This window comes from Lygodium microphyllum, chromosome 10 (assembly GCF_053477565.2).
Source record: "Lygodium microphyllum isolate KBCC chromosome 10, Lygodium_microphyllum_v1.1.10, whole genome shotgun sequence".
NCBI lineage: Eukaryota > Viridiplantae > Streptophyta > Polypodiopsida > Schizaeales > Lygodiaceae > Lygodium > Lygodium microphyllum.
In genome coordinates this window covers 73,785,767-73,799,499 of record NC_141144.1, presented here as the reverse complement: position 1 = coordinate 73,799,499, position 13,733 = coordinate 73,785,767, and positions in this window count along the sequence as shown.

Below are 13,733 nucleotides of genomic sequence, written 5' to 3'. Positions count from 1 at the left end.
ACAAGTCTCTGTATGCATGACTGGCTTCTTGTCATACATCAACTCACCCGTCCTCCGCATGCTTTGGCCAAGGCCTTCATAATCGACGGATGGCCTCTTTCGCTCTTTCCATTGCCTTATGGATTATATGCTGAAGTCAAAGCAAGTTTAATGCCAAGGCGGGATAAAAACTCTCTAGCCTCATCAACATCCTACTCACCTCTATCTGTAGTAACTTTCACAATATATCCATACCTGCAAAAACATCCTCCAATAGGAACTTACAAACCACTAAAGTAGACTTTTTTTGTAATGCTCTTCCTTCCACTTGATTTGTGAGATCTTCTTGTGCCAAAACAATATAGCGCATCTGCCATAAACCAACAGGCATAATAATCAAATCAAGAGCCCACTTGTAATGAATACATAGCTGGTAGGTAGGATGAAGCTCATCTCTATGCCTCACTGAAGAGAACAATTGACAATCAGGGCATGTCTCTCTAAATTATGAGATATCTCTATACATGCCTTTCCACCAATAACGCTCTTTGATCTTTTCATAGGTTTCCCAAACAGCTCGATGCCCAACCCAAAAACTTTCATGGAATTCTTTCATGATACGCACCTGTGAAGCTCTATCACAAACAACTCTCAATGGCCGTCCTCCTTGCTTTCGTGGATGCTTCCAAAGTAGCCCACTTTGCAAGAAGAAACCATAAGATTTTCTTATAATCTTCTTGAAGTCTGCATCAGTCCATCCATCCTGTCTAGACATAGTACTCAAATAACGACCAATCTGCAAATACTCTCCTGTATACAAAGAATCATCAAAGCTTTCCGAAGCAGTCACATAACAAACATGATCAGCATGAATGGCTGCAAGATCAGCCCCATCATTAGCATCATCAATACAAGAAAAATCCATATCATCATACCTTGCTCGTGAAAGCATATCAACTACTGGGTTGTCTTTACTTGCTATGTGCCTGAACTCAGGATTCATGGATTTTATGTACCCAATCCACCTAAGCATGGCAATATCTAGAGTAGAACAACTCGTGATCATACCTAGAAGAGGCAAACAATCAGTCTCGACCACCACAGCAGCTCCAATGAAGTACTCTCTGTCATTCTTGAGAACCGTGACAACTCCCAAGAGCTCTCTTTTAATTTGTGGATACCTTTGTTGTCGCTCATTTAGGACTTTCGCCCCGAATAGCATACCTATTCCCATCTACATCATCTTGGCCAACATCCCATCCAATGCCAATAGGACTAGTATTAACAGTAAGCACAATAGGTCTTCCACACTCATAATTTGCCTTTCGAATAGTCGGAGTAGTCCCAAGAAAAACGTTGCCCTTTTCTCAAGATCTGATAAAGATCATCTGCAATATGAGCAAAGTGAGGAATCCAAATAATATAAAACACACAAGCTCTAAGAAACCTGCAAACCTCCGAAGTAGAGGAGCAAGTCTCCACAATCTTTTCTATGGCATCAACCTTCGTAGGAGAAGGCTTTCTACCATAATATCCACACATATGACCAACAATCAAAACTTCTTTGGCACTAAAAATGGACTTCAACCCTGACAAGTTCAAATTCACTTCTTCCAGTCTGCAAAGAATCCTCTCAACATCTCTAATATGTGAAGCCACAAAGAATCTACATCCATGATCATCTAAAGAATCATCTTTACCTTCTTCCAAACATCCCTTGATAGGTAAGTCATCAATGAACGGCACAGTAAGCTCAGGAATAAAATCTCATAGAACCTTGTTCATCCCATTCATCATATGAGCAACCGAATTAGTAGCTCCTTGTGGAAGCGTACACATTCGGACAAGGCCTAGAGGTGTCTTCATTGTAGTCAAATCTCTGCTTTCAAGGGCAAGCTGGAACTGATCATATCCGGAATAAAGGTCACCAAGAGAATAAATAGCACGACCAGCAAAAGCTTCAGCGAACTCATCCACAATAGGTCCTGCACCAACATTTTGAATAGTGACCTTGTTTACTGGCTGTATGTCCTGTATGAATCTGAGTGTCCCATTCTTTTTAGGAACTCTGAACCACTTGTTGGAATATGGAGTTGAAGATGGCTCTAGAATTCCCATCTTGATCCGCTCATTCAAGAGCTCTACCAGTTTTGGCAAGTGAGCCCTCGGCACAGGAATAGGCCATAGATTCCAAGGGACACGTGGAATGGTAAAAATAACCATAGGCCTCACAACCCTACGATCAACGCATCCAATCTCATGTGGAAAGAAAGCAAAAGCTTTTTCATGTCTGCATAACATCTCTTCAAAACATCTTACCTCTTTAGGAAGTAGAAAATATTTGGTCTCAATCTTCATCTCTTTCAATGTCTCAGCTGAAAAATTATGTCCAATACCTGCAGGATCTCGCAAAGGAGGTTGCATAGCAGCTCTTCTAATCATCTCATCACTTTCCAAAGGTAGCGGCCCTACAACTAGTCAAACATTCTTGTCAATTGTCTTATATTTTGTCTGAACTCTGGCTTCATTGCTACAACCTACAGATTTTATTTCTTGATGAAAATACCCTGGTAAGCACATATTTTGCTATGTATAAACAGCAACACCCAAATCTTTTTGCTGAAATATATCAGCAAGGAATACTTTTTGCTAAGAATCCTCAGCACCCAAATTCTTTTGAAGCATGAAATCAGCAATCTCACAATACATCACCAAAGAATGAACCTGTAAGACATATGCATCTCTTGATTGTTAGCATTTAGCAAAACCAAAAGTTCTTCCATGGTATCTGAGCATGAAAGGCCATCATAGAGACCATCTATTCGGTCTTCTTCCTACAAAACACCTGCAATCACTAATTCTTTTTCTTTTCTTTTTACATACTACATGGCAGCTCTAGGCATATCAGAAATATGCTGAAAACACAAAGTACTTTCAGTGGATACACCATAAACACATGAGGAAAAACTATCGCTGCCAGGAGGCGAGATCTTTCCCTGACTCGTACCACCATCATCTCGTAAGACAGTGGTACCTAGCAAAAATTTGGCTCTCCTACTGGAAGAGGGGAATACCTCAACGAATCTTTATTTCGCTGATGATTTATACAAACAGTCATGAACTGAACAGCTCTCTTTCCATCCTTGCTTCGAATCCGTGCATAGGCAGATCGATCATCCAGAACCTTAGTCTCCATCTGAGACTCAGCAATAAATGGCTGCCCCAAAATAATAGGATAAGAACAATAGTTTTGTACAAAGAAATGATAGGACACCCACATTTCCAATAGAAATCTTTAGATTTGGACAAGCAGCATATAAATCCCCTGTAGTGTTGTTATCCGCACGCATGCGCCAACCATGATCAACATCAACTGACCATCTACCAATATCATATAAACCTCACACAATTACATTAATCTCGGAACCGTGATCCAAAAGTGCAATGCAAGGAGTCTCAGTCTCACCAAGCTTGACGACAATTTCTGTAGTCGCACGAGCCCAGTGACTTCAAGAAAAATGGCTTCGAGGCACCAATCTAGGTGCATCTTCGCTCTCATCATACTGCACAGCTGAAGTAAAGGATGAAGAGACTTCTTAGTCTCCATACATAGAGCTCCATCTATAGATTCCTCGATGATCTCTCTTTCGGAATCAACCTCCTCAATCAGTAGTCCATAGAGAATAGCCTCGAAGTCTCTCGATGGATCATATCTTGCGATGGTTCTTTAATAATTTTGCGCTTTCTTTTTATGATGTCAATAATAACATCATGGAACTCTCTCTTGGCAATCCCCAAAACTTCTCCAAGTGTAAATTCAATATTGCAATTAAGAATTCGATCTTCAAGTACATTTTTCAAGTCCGTGGAAGTCTCGATGTCAGATGCAGCTTGAATCCAGGTTGCTTCTTCGGCTTCGAATCCTTTAACTTTGGGGCCTTTTGGTCTTCTTGCACTTTTAACTTTTGCACGTCAGCCATACTCTGCTCCGGTCCTGAAGAAGAAGGCTGAATAACTGGCTCACTCCTCCTAGTTGCCTTCTTTGATCCTTCAAGTTGATCATTATCTCTTTTGCGCTTTTCTTCAACAAGTGCTTCAAATCCTTGAGATTTTGCAATATAAGCATAAATAGAGAAGACATCTACACGATCATTCCATCCAGTTCCTTTTCTAATTGCATCTCCTATGAATGAAAGTTTAGAGGATGAAGCTTTACCTTTCTTTTCTACGTGCAGTGCATAAGACCATAAAGAAGACTTATCTTTAGGTAACTACTCCAATTGAAGACCATACGCAGCAGCCTCTCTTGCCGCCTCTTGCTTTACATAAGAAGAACATAAAGAGTTTCCTCCAATAATTTCTTCATACCTCCTTTGCTGAAATTCGTTTTGAGTGGTCGCTCTGAGTCTCTAAAACATATCATCATTTCCTTCCACACCACCAACTTCAATCTTTTCGCCTCTTCAAAGTCTTGACAATCCTTGCGCTCATGGTCTGAACCATCGCACCACATGCAACGATGACACGATCATTTCTGGAAGAATTCATAGCAGTAGAAGAAGAGGGAACAGAAATTGGAGCTGGGTTAAGTGGTTGTTGATCCCTTCTAGCCATCTTTATCCGATGCACCAACATTTTGAATAGTGACCTTGTTTACTGGCTGTATGTCCTGTATGAATCTGAGTGTCCCATTCTTTTTGGGAACTTTGAACCACCTGTTGGAATATGGAGTTGAAGATGGCTCTAGAATTCCCATCTTGATCCACTCATTCAAGAGCTCTACCAGTTTCGGCAAGTGAGCCCTCGGCACAGGAATAGGCCATAGATTCCAAGGGACACGCGGAATGGTAAAAATAACCATAGGCCTCACAACCCTACGATCAACGCATCCAATCTCATGTGGAAAGAAAGCAAAAGCTTTTTCATGTCTGCATAACATCTCTTCAAAACATCTTACCTCTTTAGGAAGTAGAAAATATTTGGTCTCAATCTTCATCTCTTTCAATGTCTCAGCTGAAAAATTATGTCCAATACCTGCAGGATCTCGCAAAGGAGGTTGCATAGCAACTCTTCTAATCATCTCATCACTTTCCAAAGGTAGCGATCCTGCGACTAGTCAAACATTCTTGTCAATTGTCTTATATTTTGTCTGAACTCTGGCTTCATTGCTACAACCTACAGATTTTATTTCTTGATGAAAATACCCTGGTAAGCACATACTTTGCTATGTATAAACAGCAACACCCAAATCTTTTTGCTGAAATATATCAGCAAGGAATACTTTTTGCTAAGAATCCTCAGCACCCAAATTCTTTTGAAGCATGAAATCAGCAATCTCACAATACATCACCAAAGAATGAACCTGTAAGACATATGCATCTCTTGATTGTTAGCATTTAGCAAAACCAAAAGTTCTTCCATGGTATCTGAGCATGAAAGGCCATCATAGAGACCATCTATCCGGTCTTCTTCCTACAAAACACCTGCAATCACTAATTCTTTTTCTTTTCTTTTTACATACTACGTGGCAGCTCTAGGCATATCAGAAATATGCTGAAAACACAAAGTACTTTCAGTGGATACACCATAAACACATGAGGAAAAACTATCGCTGCCAGGAGGCGAGATCTTTCCCTGACTCGTACCACCATCATCTCGTAAGACAGTGGTACCTAGCAAAAATTTGGCTCTCCTACTAGAAGAGGGGAATCCCTCAACGAATCTTTATTTCGCTGATGATTTATACAAACAGTCATGAACTGAACAGCTCTCTTCCCATTCTTGCTTCGGATCCGTGCATAGGCAGATCGATCATCCAGAACCTTAGTCTCCATCTGAGACTCAGCAATAAATGGCTGCCCCAAAATAATAGGATAAGAACAAGAGTTTTGTACAAAGAGATGATAGGACACCCACATCTCCAATAGAAATCTTTAGATTTGGACAAGCAGCATATAAATCCCCTGTAGTGTTGTTATCCGCACGCATGTGCCAACCATGATCAACATCAACTGACCATCTACCAATATCATATAAACCTCACACAATTACATTAATCTCGGAACCGTGATCCAAAAGTGCAATGCAAGGAGTCTCAGTCTCACCAAGCTTGACGACAATTTCTGTAGTCACACGAGCCCAGTGACTTCAAGAAAAATGGCTTCGAGGCACCAATCTAGGTGCATCTTCGCTCTCATCATACTGCACAGCTGAAGTAAAGGATGAAGAGACTTCTTAGTGTGCATACATAGAGCTCCATCTATAGATTCCTCGATGATCTCTTTTTCGGAATCAACCTCCTCAATCTGTAGTCCATAGAGAATATCCTCGAAGTCTCTCGATGGATCATATCTTGCAATGGTTCTTTAATAATTTTGCGCTTTCTTTTTATGATGTCAATAATAACATTATGGAACTCTCTCTTAGCAATCCCCAAAACTTCTCCAAGTGTAAATTCAATATTGCAATTAAGAATTCGATCTTCAAGTACATTTTTCAAGTCCGTGGAAGTCTCGATGTCAGATTGCAGCTTGAATCCAGGTTGCTTCTTCGGCTTCGAATCCTTTAACTTTGGGGCCTTTTGGTCTTCTTGCACTTTTAACTTTTGCACGTCAGCCATACTCTGCTCCGGTCCTTTAAATCGTGTACCTATGCACATACAAAATAATAAATATATATCAAGCGCTTCAATAAATAAGCGTGTCAAAATAAATATTGGCGCCACGCCTAAGACGTGCGTCCATCAAAAATAATAATTTCTTCTAAATAACTTGAATACACGGTATTGCCCAGTGCTTCCCAACGCCACCGCCGCTTGCTCTACACATCAACTGAAGCATTCACAATTGTTAGAAAATAATAAAATTAAATCGACAAAAGTGAATACCTAGTAGTCTTCAACTAAAAAATAAATAAATAGGTTGCATAACTGGCTCACTCCTCCTAGTTGCCTTCTTTGATCCTTCAAGTTGATCATTATCTCTTTTGCACTTTTCTTCAACAAGTGCTTCAAATCCTTGAGATTTTGCGATATAAGCATAAATAGAGAAGACATCTACACGATCATTCCATCCAGTTCCTTTTCTAATTGCATCTCCTATGAATGAAAGTTCAAAGGATGAAGCTTTACCTTTCTTTTCTATGTGCAGTGCATAAGACCATAAAGAAGACTTATCTTTAGGTAACTACTCCAATTGAAGACCATAGACAGCAGCTTCTCTTGCCGCCTCTTGCTTTACATAAGAAGAACGTAAAGACTTTCCTCCAATAATTTCTTCATACCTCCTTTGCCGAAATTCATTTTGAGTGGTCACTCTGAGTCTCTGAAACATATCATCATTTCCTTCCACACCACCAACTTCAATCTTTTCGCCTCTTCAAAGTCTTGACAGTCCTTGCGCTCATGGTCTGAACCATCGCACCACATGCAACGGCGACACGATCATTTCTGGAAGAATTCATAGGAGTAGAAGAAGAGGGAACAGAAATTGGAGCTGGGTTAAGTGGTTGTTGATCCCTTCTAGCCATCTTTATCCGCCATGTCTTCGATAGTTGGTTTGCCAGATGGCCTGACAACTGTCGCAGGAATAGGCCTTTAAGTAGGCATAGACTTGGGTTGAGGGGTGGAAGAAGTGGAAGGAGCAGTAGGAGAAGTGGAGGTAGAAGTAGACATCGTTAGGGGAGTCTGCATACCATTTTGTAGGCGAGCCTTCCATCTTTGCCTCTTCGTTAATGTGGAGAGCATCAACAGCATCTTGCCAATCCGTCTTCAATTCCATAGGCTGCGTACGGTCTTCAAGAAGCTCTCCCAAGTGCATGATCAACTGCTTGCAAGAATAACTCCACTTTCTCCGAATTTAGGGTTCTTTGTTCAAGTGTATCCAACTAGTTGTAACGTTCTTCAAACTCGCATAATAACTTGAAAGCAACAAGTCCTTTGTTGGGCTGATAGACCCACTCTCTGAACGTCTTCTGAGTTGCACTACCATAATCCTCCAAGAAATATTCATCTTTGAGCACCTTCTTGAAGACATTCCAATTTGAATCTTGCACAAATAAATCAGCCACTCTAACTCGCAAAGTAGGCGTGACAAGCCGTAAGAAATAATTGCTCCAGTTGGTAGGAATTCCAAAGAAGTGCATCTAGCTTTCAAATGTTTTAAGATAAGCTGAAACATTCCGACCATCAAATAATTTGCGTTCACTTATCATAGCCTCAATCACTTTGGTTGCTCCATGTGTATGCTCTTGTTCTTGATGTAGCATTCGTTGTTGATCCAATTGTTGTTGATGTAGCTGTTGTTGCTGCTGCATAGATAACTGCATCTGCTGATTTTTCATCATAATACCCGAAGATAGAGTTTGCAATAAATTCTTCATCTCATCAATCGAAAAGAAAGTAGCACTCGATGATGAATTGGGTGGAGTATTTGAAGAATCTCCCATCTTGGCAATCAGAAGCGACGTTTCATGTTAGGTTCACCAGGTGTCGCACGGGATTCGCACCCCCGAGGGGGGGGGGGTTTCGTGAAAGTCTCTCGCCATAGGGACGCTTGCGAGATGGAAGCAAAGGATAGTGGAGTTTAATGAACTCAAGGAAAATTCATGAAATTCGAAAGGGAATATTTAGCTCTCATCATATCACTTAACAACCCTTCAAAGGAATAGTAGACCGAAATCTCAAAGGGTGATGAGAGATTGTACTTAGAAGTCTTCAAACAATCCCTTTGTATGGCACTACTAACAGAAACTCTAGCTCGCTTTCAACATCCATATGTCACATGAGGAAGACAAGTGAAATGATACTTGTGATACTATCAATCACCCATAAGAAACCAAGTGAACTTTCAAAGATTTTTATTTCCAAGGCTTAGATAAAAGTAAGGAGTATGAGCTTTAGACAGGGCACATTTGATTTCAATAATATCGTCATAAATTTCATAACCAAGTCGGCAAAACCAATAGTGTAAGGTCACTGGAAATTTGTTGTATGAGGAGAAGCCGTGAAACCTTGTTGTCCGCCTTTTGGAAAAAGCTTCAGAGAAAAAGATTGTACATCTGCTTCTTGCACATCTGGACCTTCCTCGATACGTAGTTCCTGACATGCAACTGCCTATGCAGTGATAACAAGAATTGCCAGAGGCTTTTATGCAATGGTGGCTTGACAATAAGATTACAGTTATGTGGTGACACTGGCAAGAATCGTCGGAGGCGTCTCAGTGACAAAAGGTACAGCTAGTCTTATTGCGAGGGAGAAAACAACTGGTGGCAGGGCCGTCCTCTAATAAGACTACCGCTCTGTCTCCGCTAAAAAAATTAAGCACCTCTTTGCTCTTGGCAAGAGAGAATTGCAACAACTAGCCTCTCCACAAAGATAGGATCGGAGCCTGAACTCAGCAATTCGATCTCACTATCGCTACGACCACAAAATTCATATAGTATGTTCACGTAGAGCATCAACAGGGAGGCTTACTTGAGCTAAAGTCTAAGGCATATGAGATCATATTTGTAGGCTGGTAGTTTTTTCTCCCTGCTGATGAGATGGTTCTCACAATCCGATAGCTTAGTCAATGGCATTCCTCCCCCCTTAAGTTGCAGGTTGCCATCAACTCCCTCCTCAATGAAGTCTTCTCTTTAATTTCGCTACACGCTTGGTGATGAATGATAACTTAACCACAATAGCTTTGTGTTTCCTCCCTTCGACTTCATCATGGCTTTGCCACACCTTCGTCATCTCGTTCCTAACCATTGTGCCATCGTTAAAAGGAGAGTTCACCAGTTTCATTGTCGTTGAAGCTACATCACCTCTGTCGGCTGTCCCATTAGCTTTGTCATGGTCTTAGATTCTAGTCTTCTGTAGCAGCTTAGTCCTCACCTTCGTCCGCGATTGACTATCCGCCATCTTCAGTAGGTCTTCGCCTCATCGTCCACCATCTAAGCCCCCGTCACCTTCTTCGTTCGATTCTTCAGCTGCATCACGGCCTCCTTGTCTTCTGCGTCTCCTTCCACGATCTCTTCATCTGCCACGTTGTCCTCCTTATATACTCAGTGCCATAACACATGGCTCCTTTAAGCTTTTGGAAAAGCTAAAAGCTTCGTATATGTCTCTTCTATTTGAGATGCGAAAAAAAAAACACACCATTGATGTCACTGATTACGTCATTATTCTGCCATAACTTTATGCCCAGTCAAGTCCCAAGCATTGTGGGAACTTGGTTTATAACTTTGTATTGTGACCTCTCACCCTTAGTAGATATAGCTACTCTATCTTCATGCATGTTGCTGAGTGGTTTTATGTGCTGATGATTTGTACAAGTAAGTTGAACTTGTTTAATTAAACGAGTCCTGGAATGCTCCAAGAGAGAAGCAACGAATCCGCATCCTTAATCTCTTCCGTCAAGTCCTTTGAGTCCCAAGAGAGAGATATAAATCTTGTAAGAAGCTTCTTTATATTAGCGTGCCTTTACATTTGCCAGTCCTTATGTTAATGCTATTTGGTATTTCCCATGACTTTTAATACTTGTTTAGTTCGACTCCTTTAGGTATTGATCCTTCCTTTAGTTTTGCTGCATCATATCACTTAGAGCAAAGATACATGGATGCATAAAGGTAAAGGAACAATGGTCAGAACTAAAGTTTCCTCCTTCTCCTCAAAGAGTGCTAGTGTTATTTTGTAGCATAATTCCACTAATATGAATGGATATCCATGGATTGCTAAATATTGTTCCAATCTTCATGCCCAATCACTCACGCTTTAAGGAAATACAAAATTTTCGATTCATGATATGCAAACAATCAAGCGTTACTCCACAAAAAAATTATGAATTCATTGAGGAGTTCCTACCTATCCTATCTACATATGCTCGTGCGTCATGCAAACATACATAACGGAAATTAAACCTATAAGAATGCTGACTTAAGAGTCCAAAATTTTGGCAGAAATTTCCGCCCTCAGGTTTGCAGTGGTAGACGCGCAACGTCATGACACCATGACGCTAACGGCAATACCATAAAGCAACATACGAGACCAGTACAATTCATTGACTTTCACCCAGGTCACCAAACTGAAGGTTTCGTCTTTAACACATTCCTAGAACAAACAAGCTTTAAGTCAGAGAGCGAACTAATAAGTGTCAAGAACTCGACACAATCATACTACATTGAGTGCTAACTTCGTGGTCTCATGGCCAATGAGGAAGACCTTGAAATGTTCATCACAAACTACACACAAAGAAACTTGATTGGCTCGGATCGATCCCACCAACTGATGAACATGATCATTCAAAAGATCCCTTTCATCAAAGACAATCCATTGACATTCACAATACCTCTAGTAGCTTTTGACTGTGAAAGTAGCATTGTATTAATAAGGGTAAAGATGTTATAGCTCATGAAAGAGTTTTAAACAATTATTGTTGACAATACACTAACAACATAACAATAAGTTGCATATAACCATCTCATCAATGTGAGATATTGCCTACACATCATCAACGGTACACCAGGTAGTGGATAAGAGAGCTTTCTCATACGGTACTATAGTTACAATCTCACTACTAGGAATTAGAGCATACTTTTTACAACAAGCACATGAGTAGCTACAACTAGACAATGCAACCTATCCACCACAATCCACTACAAATTCAAGATACCAGTATATGCACAATAATATCCAATAAAATTACAAGAGACAGATGAATGCTACATTGTAATAAGAGAAGTTGATGGAATCGTCATCGATGAGATGCCAATGTTAACAAGAACAATGTTTGATATAATAGTGCATTAGATAGTGAGCGTCTGCCAAGGCTTGTTACTCAATCCATTCAACAAGAAGCTCATGATACTATTTGGCAAACTTGCATAGTTATCGCCTATCTGCAACCATCAAATCGATAGTTTTCACAAGTGATCAGGCATAGTTGTCTAACAAAGCGAGAGATACATGAATGCTTATATTAATGCATGATCAACAAGAAGGACATCCTAGATTTTATTGATTAAAAAACAACAATCATATGCTCACACAAGGAAGATGTTCACAACTACAACAAGCAGATTCTACACAAATACTACACAACTGAACAAATCCAAACCATCAAAGTTTAGATGAATGCAAATGATGAGCTAGCATTATGACCTGACTACATGATAAAAACTTCCACGAGATAGCAGTTGGCACAACATCAATGATAACTGAGAACATTGACCTCACCATAGGTGTAACAAACAGTGTGATATGTGAGATCAACCATATCGACACATCAAATGACAAAATGATATCACAAATCTAGGTCGTCATGGTCTAGTGAATGAACCAACAGCTCGCCCTTCAACACAACAAGCACCAACGCAAGGCACTGAATAGCAAGTAATACTATAAATCCATGTTCTCTTTGACACTCACATACGCGATCATCGGTCACAAATCACAAGGAGCCATAGCAAACCAAAAAACACTTTTACACATTAGAAGCGTGTTCATGCCCAGAGTAGTCTACGTAATGCTCTCCCACATAATCAAAAGAAGAAAATTGCATATAGTTGGCCTGCTAGATCCATCTGTCTTCACTCTGACACCTTTCTTGACACCATGACTCAGATAACAAAAACAACACAACTCTATGAAAAAAAAAGAGATTAAACACAACACATTCTATCACACAACAATCTCATATGCAAAATCAGTCTTCTAAACCTTCTTTCAAATGTTATTTGTTAATATACTAATGTGTTTCCCTAATTTTCTTATCCAACTAATAGATTAACATACTAATGTGCTTTCCTCATTTTCTCCTTTACAAATAGACAATAATCATCATGGCAAAGATGACTCCAGCTGAGGTATGCACAATCTGAATGATACTTAGGATGTATAATATATATACTTCACCTAACCACATTGACCTATGCATAAAGATTTTCTAGCTATACATTCAAAACCATAGGAATACCTAGCGCCATATTGAGAATCGTCCTACAAATACATAAAATCGTAGGTATGTAACAACAAACCAAATGAGAATGGCAAATGTCATCAAGCAAAAGCCATCAACATACGTCAATGGCTTCGCAACATACAATGACTTCCAAAAACTAATGGCCATATCCACTCAAATTCTTGACAACGAATGTCATCTTGCATCAGATGACAAGCTCACAATAGGTACACAAACTCTTACAAAGTTTACAACCTTCATTTTTACTTGAAACAACACAACTAACTCATATGCACTTAACATGTAAGATTCCTCAAATACATACTCAATAGACTCGAATTTGAGTATGAAGACTCGGTTGAAAATCCACTACGAACAAGTATGGCCCAAGCACTACTGGACATAAGAACAAATGGCATCGGAACATATACCCAATTGAGCTTCTGCACTATGGATTTAACATCTTACTTAACCAGTTGATAGAAGTCATGAAAAAAGAAAGCAAGGACATACTAGAAGATTACATGAAAAACAACCATTACAATCATAATTGTGACAATCCTACAATAATGATTGAGAATGTTACATACCTACTGAGTAGAGAAGTCTACATCTAGAAACATGGTTCCAATTGTGATCCATTTAGAAACATAATCTATGTAACAAGCAAGTTCTCAACCACAACTTCTTCTCAAACATTTAAATTAAAAAAAAACCAACAATATAAATTTTTTTCGCAGAAATACAAATAGAAGCAAACCAAGAAGAAACGAAACTTCTGCCAACACCAAACTTGCAGCCTCAACCATTGGGAGT